The following is a 7,923-nucleotide window of genomic DNA, read 5'->3' as shown; positions in this document are numbered from 1 at the left end:
CTAGCCCATGCTAATTAGATATGGCGTCGTAAAGGTCTTAGGGTTAAGGTCCTCTTACAGAAATGACCCATGACGCTAAACCTTTGAGAATAGTGAAAAACAGAAAATTTGTCTTCACACCTCAGCTCAACAAAATATTGCTTACGAACCAATTTTGCACTTCTCAATGGTAGACAAACAGGCTTTGAAATTGACTTGCACCAGCCTACCTTACACCAGAATGGGTGGACCCAAGCCACACCCAATATTGGGTCTCTGGTATCATTTACATGATATCAGTGAGCTGCAAACCACCTGCTGGATGTCTCCAGGCATCTTGCTAGCAAGGAGAATTTGAATTTTAGGTCATGCATTGCCAGCAGTGGCTCTTTTGTTGGCAGCTTCCAGCAGTCCCCTTAAGGACCACTACTAAGATTGCACATAAGCCTCATTAACCATGTAGTAGGGACTAGATGTGATGCAGTAAGGTTACAAAGTGTTTCTTTCAAGTGCATGTTTTTATTTTCTGCAGCACACAAATGAATTCATATTTTGAAAAATCTACTTCATAGGGCACTTGAATACAAAACAAAAATATTTCTGTAAAGTTGCTCAGGGTAGGTATATATCCTGAAAGATAAGGTCATGGCATAAAGGAGGTTTAAATATTTTTATTCATGTAGTTACTGTAAAGTTTGATCTGGATAGATGCTGTAGCAGTGGTTAAGCAATGTTGTGGTTTGTTAAGTGTTTTAATCTTTGCCACCAACACGCAAGATAAAATCTTTTTCGAAGATCTTGGAAATCACAAGATGGAGGTATTTCTGCAGGGAGCTCTGCTGACTGCTGAGTCTCTGCCACACGGGTGAAATGGAAAGGAGGGGGATGAAGGGAATACTTACATGGTCAAATTTGGAGGATTAAGGGGCAAGGGCTAGGACATAGTGCTCAAATTTGCTTGGACTGGTATGTGGCAAGTAACATTTGTGCCACGCAAGTGCCAGGCAATGACCATCTCCAACAAGAGAGAATCTAACCATCTCCCCTTGACATTCAACATCATGACCATATCTGAATCCCCCACTATCTACATCCTGAGGGTTACCATTGACCGGAACCTGAACTCGACCAGCCATATAAATACTGTGGTGACAAGAGCAGGTCTGAAGCTGGGAATTCTGTTGCATGTAATTCACCTCCTGACTTCCCAAAGCCTGTCCACCATCTACAAGGCAGGAGTGTGATGGAATACTTTCCATTTGTCTGGATGAGTACAGCTCCAACAACGACCAAGATGCTCGGCATCGTCCAGGACAAAGCAGTTTGCTTAATCGGCAATCCATCCACCACCTTAAACATTCACTCCCTCCACAATCATCGCTGCAGTGTGTACCATATACAAGATGCACTGCAGCAACTTAACGAGCCTCCTTCAACAGCACCTTCCAAACCCCCGACCTCTACCACCTAGAAAGACGAGAGCAGCAAGCGCATGGGAACACCAGCACCTGAAATTTCTCCTCCAAGCCACACACTATCCTGAACTATATTGCTATTTCTTTACTATCGCTGGGTCAAAAACCTGGAATTCCCTTCCTAACAGCACTGTGGATGTACCTTCACCAGATGGACTGCAGCGGTTCAAGAAGACTGCTTACTACCACCTTCTCAAGGGTAATTAGGGAATGGGCAGCAAATGCTGGTCTTGCCAGTGATGCTCACAACTCATGAAAGTATAATAAAAATAGTGTGAGGGGGGCCATGTAAAAAGTTGCAGAGTTTGAACTGAGAATTGGGGGACAAGGAACAAATGAAGGACTTCGTAGACAGGTATGATGGAACTTAAATGTGGAATGAGACATAATGCAGGCAGTAGACTTTTTGACAAGTTGAAGTTTGTGCTGAATGTACTTTGCAAGACCAGCATGGAGAGTGGGAGAAGGCAAATCTGGAAGTGACAAAATAAGGATTGCAGCAGCATTGTGGGTGAAATAAAGTTGTAGGTCGAAGTAAACAGTTTTGATAATGGATAGAATATGAGATCACAGCTTCGCTCGTGGCTAAATAGGTTTCACATTATCTGGCACAGCAGAAAGGAAGATGGAGTTGGGAAAGTTTTTGATGGGAGCATCAGTCTTCCTGGTTGTTTAGTTAGAGAAAGTTAGAATAAGTTGATATTGAACAGCCAGTCTTTCAAGACAGGGTTGGAAAATCAAGGGTTTTGATGGAGAGGCAAAGTTAAGAGCATATATGTGAAATGGCCTGATGCCTAAGGATAGTTACCCAGGCTAAGCATATAAACAAAGAGGGACCAAGGCTGGAATCTTGGGAGTATTCCAGAGGTAACTGGAGGAATGGGTAAGGAAGCTATTATTGAAAGAAGGGGAATGATAGCTAAGTGATTAAGACTTAGGGAGGAATGGATCGAGGGAGCAAAAAGTGCATCTCAGAGGAGATAAATGTAGTGATGCCTGAGGGAAGATGAGGGAGAAGCTCAACAGCCATATGGTGTTCAGTCTACTGTGATGGAGGGGTTGGAGTTGTCAGGAATTGCGAAGTAGGATAAGGATGTGGCAACTGAAGCAGCTGTATGAACAGTTTCAATATTCAAGACTATAATGTCCATAAGTTCCTCTCATTTGTCGGTGTGGATAAGGACTGAGGGACCAAAGGAGGAGGGTTGGAGAAGGCTGTTGCTCAGATAAGACATAAGGGGCTGAATTTTATTAGTGTGCCTGTTACAACCAGGTGATAAAGGTATCTACGGGTCTCTCTCAGCTTTCACCCGGTCTTACTGTAACAGGGTTTAATTTTAAACACACCGTGTTTTAACGCCCCCTTGGTGAATCCTTGTTCACTGTTTTCTAATTATAAGGCAAAGAAACCAGCACAAACAGGCTTTCTTAGGTTTAAAGTTGAAATGTATTAAACTTAAACTCTAATTTGGTTGATGCCTACGGATACACAATGTGCCCACGCTAGCATGCATACATGATATACACATGCAACTAGAGACAGAAAAATGCAGAAGAAAAATAAAGTGGAAAAGTTTGAGGCAATATCTGAAGAGTTTTTGTTATGGTTCTTTGAGCTCATGTAGAGTCCTTGATTGTCGGTAGATCTTGCTTTTTGTTGGGGCCCAGTATTCTTCTTAAACCTTGTTCACTGTCAGAGACATTTCTTTCTAGGGGGTTTATGTGTCTTCAGTAGATGCACAGACTTGTGAGAAAGAGATGGGAGCAGACAGGAGAGATCTTCTCTGTCCAGAAGCAAACAGACACTCTCTCTGAGTTCAAACTGTTTGCACAATTCAGGAAAACCCAGGTTGCCAAGCAGGTTAGTCATGTGACTAACTGGTCTGACTACGTCTTGGATTGTATCACCTTAGCAGTCTCTGGAATGCTCCTCTTACACACAATACCTGGTGGTCAAGGTCCATTGTGGGTTGAATGTGTCAGGGAATGGTCCTTTGTCCTTCCAATCACCGCCTGTTAATATGCAAATGTCTTTTCCAGCCACGGCTCATCTGTCTAACAAGTCCTTTCTTCACTCCAGTAACAGTTTAAAATCAATGTTCATGACAAAATTAATGTGCCTCATTCTTGGCAGGTGTGGGCCTAACATGACAGCTTCGCACCTTGTGGTGGCGTGTTTTGAACTCGGTGGCCTTCCGACATGGAAATGCTGCCGCTGAGTCCCCACGATATTTCGCACAGGGGCTTATTTAAATGGAGGGTGCGGAGTGGCCACCCCCGATGACGTAGAGTGGGCGGCTGCTGCGTCCCCAGCAACGGCATCCAGCGCCATCGCATAGGCACTGGCGCCATTTTTAAAGGGCTTCAAGCCCTTAAAAGCAATTTAAATGTTTAAAGGAACAGGTTTGTTTAAAAATTAAAATTAAAATCTGTTCACACCTGCAATCCCCTCTCCCCCAAATGAATAAATAGTTAATTATTTGCTCTATCCCCCCCAAAAATTGAGTTGTCACTCACGACCTTTCCCCCCCCCAAACTTTATTCCCTTTGACCCTAAACCCCTTCCCACCATCCCCACAACCAATCACAGCAGTTTTCACCGCTCCCCCCACCCCTCCCGCCTTGATAATTTCAGTATCCCCCCTCCCCACCTGTGTCCGCCTCGGAACTCTGTACAGCCGGGTTGCGGCCGGCTCCCGAAATATCGCTGTGGGACAGCCGCCCGGTCTAGGTAAATTCATTAACATTTTTTACATGAATTTTAGTAGGGAAATGAAGGCCCCGCTGCTTGGCAGCAGGGGTCCGCACCGAAACCTCGCCACCACCAGTAATATGAGGCAGAGCCTTCTCAGCGTCATGGGTAATGGTGGGCCTCTCCTGCAAGCATTTTACAATCCCACCCGCCACGACCCATGACGTCAAGGGGCTTGTAAAATCCAGCCCAAGGGGTGATTATAACTTTCATGAGTGGTGGAAAAACAAGCAGTAGCAGATTGGCAGTGCATTATATAGCCCACTTGATTTCTCAGGTGGTCTATATAATATGGAGCCGACCCGCTACCGCTTGTTTTCCGCCACTGATTTTAAATATAAAATCAGAACTGTTCTTCTCGGATGATATGGAAGTAATGATATGATTTTCTTGTGGAGGGTGTAGTATTGCTTAAGTTAATCAAGTTAGATCTGGTAATGGATGAGCAAATCAGTCACGCACCAGGTGCCCTTCAGACTGGGGCTCTTGGTCTCGAGGATGTGCAGGAAGGAACTACACCAGGTAGAACAGCGGTGTGTGAGACCAAAAGTGACTTGGGCATTAAGCCATCAGAACAATTAAGGGAACACATCGACAGAGACAGCAGTGGCACACCAAATGATTGAGGGAAGAGAAGGTATTTGTGATCAAGGTGGTGAAGAGGGTTTTTTTTTTCTAGGGTAGAAGGTGAGTGGAGTGGGCAGAGACATTTGCATGGTGAAGGAGACAAAGAAGTTAACTGAGATGGCATTATTGGTGAGGCGTTGTATGATAGCAGTGTCAAGCAGGTGGCTGAGTATGTGGGAGAGTGAGGTTGAGTGATGATAGGAGGGAAAAGAAGTCGGGGGGAGGGAGAGGAGGGCAAAGGTAATGCAGGGTGAAGATTGAAATCACCAAGGATGAGAGCTCATTCAATGTAAAGGATGAATAGTGAGGAGATCTCTCTGAATAAATCATGCTGGGGCTTGGAAAGGTATTACACAATCAATGGATTACTACATGCGTCCATTAGAGGATCCCAGTCTCACCAATGATTTGTAGTTGTTGACTTTACACTATATTACTTCTGATGCTGTATACTAATTTAAAAAAAATAATTCCTCAATGATGGGATTGTTGGATGGCTCATGCTGTCTTTTGGAAGTTCAGATGGGTATCCCTGGAAATGTGTCAAAATTTGCAGGTTGTCCCTCACACAGCAAAGCACAGAGATCTTAACAATGGCTCAGTGAGTTGCAAACCTTTACAAAGCCGTGGTCTTTACTAAAAACTAAATGAATTTGGTTCACCAGCCTTAGGCTGACTTGTTATTTCATTTCTTAATGGGATACTGTTTTAGGACAGATTATCCATAATATCCAAATAAAATAAATGAAGAGATAGATTATTCACCATTAAGGCGAGTAGTTATTAATCTTCGAATGAAGCTATGCATTTCTATCCCATTCTTTCTCCCTGGATTGCTCTTTCAGCCTCGGTATGCTTCTCTGACAGAAATAATTTTCTACAGTATTTGACCTGTATTTGTATATTCCCTGGAAAAATTGAAATAAACTATATTCAAAATTTATGCTCCTTTTGTTGAGGAAACTCGCTTTCGATTATTATCTAATCTTATGATAGATACTTTATATTGTCCAAAGAACATAAGATGATTACTTCAGGACACTACTGTATAGTGTGGGATGATCACCTATTTCTTGCCTAATGATCTTAATGGGATGTGCAGTGTGTGGTTTTTCTGATTATTTTAGCTAGCTGACCATAATAGGTGCAACTAAATTCAAAGAATTATGACCATTCCATATGAAGGTAAGTTTTCAAAACCTAAAAGGCTGGAAATTGGTGTGCCCAGGTTCTTGGGCACAGGGGTTGTGATTCATGATGTGCCTGTGACCATTCAGATCGAGGTGGGCAATGCAAGAACTTGGTGGACCCACTTCATCTGAATGATCGCTGCATTGGTGTGAGGGGCTCCAGGGCTGCTTCTCTCTCCTTCATGCTGCCTGTGGCCTCGGCAGTATTGTTTGCAGACCATGTGATGCAGGCAGCCTGTTCCTCTAAGTCACTGCCTATTAAAGGAAGGAGAGACACCTGAACTGAAGGCTGCTGGAAAATCAACTTGGAAGAGTGCAGGAACTGCACTGACAAAGCACACGAGGCAGCAAGCTCCCTGGTTCAGCGACGCCACGTTGGAGGCTCTGTTGTGCAAGGTGAACTCCAGGAGGATCGATATGTTTCCTCAGGTGGGCAGGAAGCCATCAGCATAATTTGGAGAAGGGTGCGGGAGCACGTCTCCAGGAAGGTTAATGCTGGGGGCCTGGCCCCCAGGACGTGGTAGCAGTGCTGGAAAAAGTATAATGACCTCACACGGGCGGTCAAGGTGGGTGAAAGCAGCCTCACAGTACATGCGATACCTCTACAACATCATCCTCTGACTCTGAATAATGCACCACACCCCCAGCAGCAGGCCCTGACACTCAGGACTCATGCCTGAAAATCTCACTGCATCTCACCAACAAACACCTTCCAATTCTGTCAGCATCACACCTCCCTCTCTCTGCCTCTACAGACCTCCAGCTATTCAGCTATGACAGGTTATCCAAGCACAGTGCCACACAATCGCTGACTGCCTGCCCTCTCAGGAAAAAAATAACACTCAACAATCTGGGGACCCAGAGAACCGGGGTGGGGACTCCAAGGCTCCATTCCCTGAGAAACCTGGAGGTGATGGTGCTTCAGATCATGGACCCGAAGGTGACAGAAACTGTGACATCTGGTGTTGCAGAGGTTGCCCAGGATGACCTTATGACCCTTCTCAACCCTCTCTTCACCCTGCTCCTGAGATGTGACATCAAGTGGAAGTTTCACATGTTATAACCCTGGAACTCCTGCTTTCCTCCCCACCAACCCTTCCATCACCCAACCTCTCGCCTTCTGCTTGTATGCTTTCAGATGCCCAAGATCTGCCACCTGTACAGCATCAGCAGAGCCAAGAAGAACAGGAGGAGGATCGCCATGGCATTTATGTGGATGCACCGTCACTTAGTCTGACACTCGCAGCCACCAACTCAGATACTGGCACTCTGTGAACTTTAGAGGGTTGCATAGAGTTGGGATCTGTACATGATGAGTCATTGAGCAAGGGTGGGCAGGGAAAGAGTAGCTTGTGTGTCATCTTGCCGGAAGGTGAGGTCACTCATGCATTCTGCTGCTGGGGACTCAGATGAGGCCTTCGATTGGGCTGCATGTTGGAGAACACTGAGCAAGCACACCAAGATACTTGGGGCATTGGCAGGCCTGTCAAAGACAGCATCCTGTCACCATCTAGGTGCGTAGAGGAGTCCAGCTCCAATATGGTAGAGCGCATCACACAGAGCTTGGAGCCCATCCTTTCGAGTGTGGAAGTGGTGACCAGTTCCATGGCAGCGCTGGTGGAATGACCCATGGTGGAGTGTCACGTGGCCGCTGTCTTAGCTTCCAATGCAGCACAGGTGGAATCCTTGTGATGTTTCAGTGCTCCACTGAAAGCTCAGACAGAGGCCATGAGCTCCATGCTTGCTGCCATGCAGGCTCAGACTGCTGCCATCGTGGGTCCAGATCTTAGTGCTCTAAGGGGCATGCAGGCTCTCACAGTGTGGGTGACTGTGGCCCAGTGAAGGACAAACCTGCTGTCCTCTCTCAGGATGACAGCATTTGTCCTCCCACCACTGCCAC

This window comes from Heterodontus francisci, chromosome 6 (genome assembly GCF_036365525.1).
Source record: "Heterodontus francisci isolate sHetFra1 chromosome 6, sHetFra1.hap1, whole genome shotgun sequence".
Lineage (NCBI taxonomy): Eukaryota > Metazoa > Chordata > Chondrichthyes > Heterodontiformes > Heterodontidae > Heterodontus > Heterodontus francisci.
The sequence above is the reverse complement of the archived record's forward strand: the minus strand, read 5'-3'. Positions refer to the sequence as shown.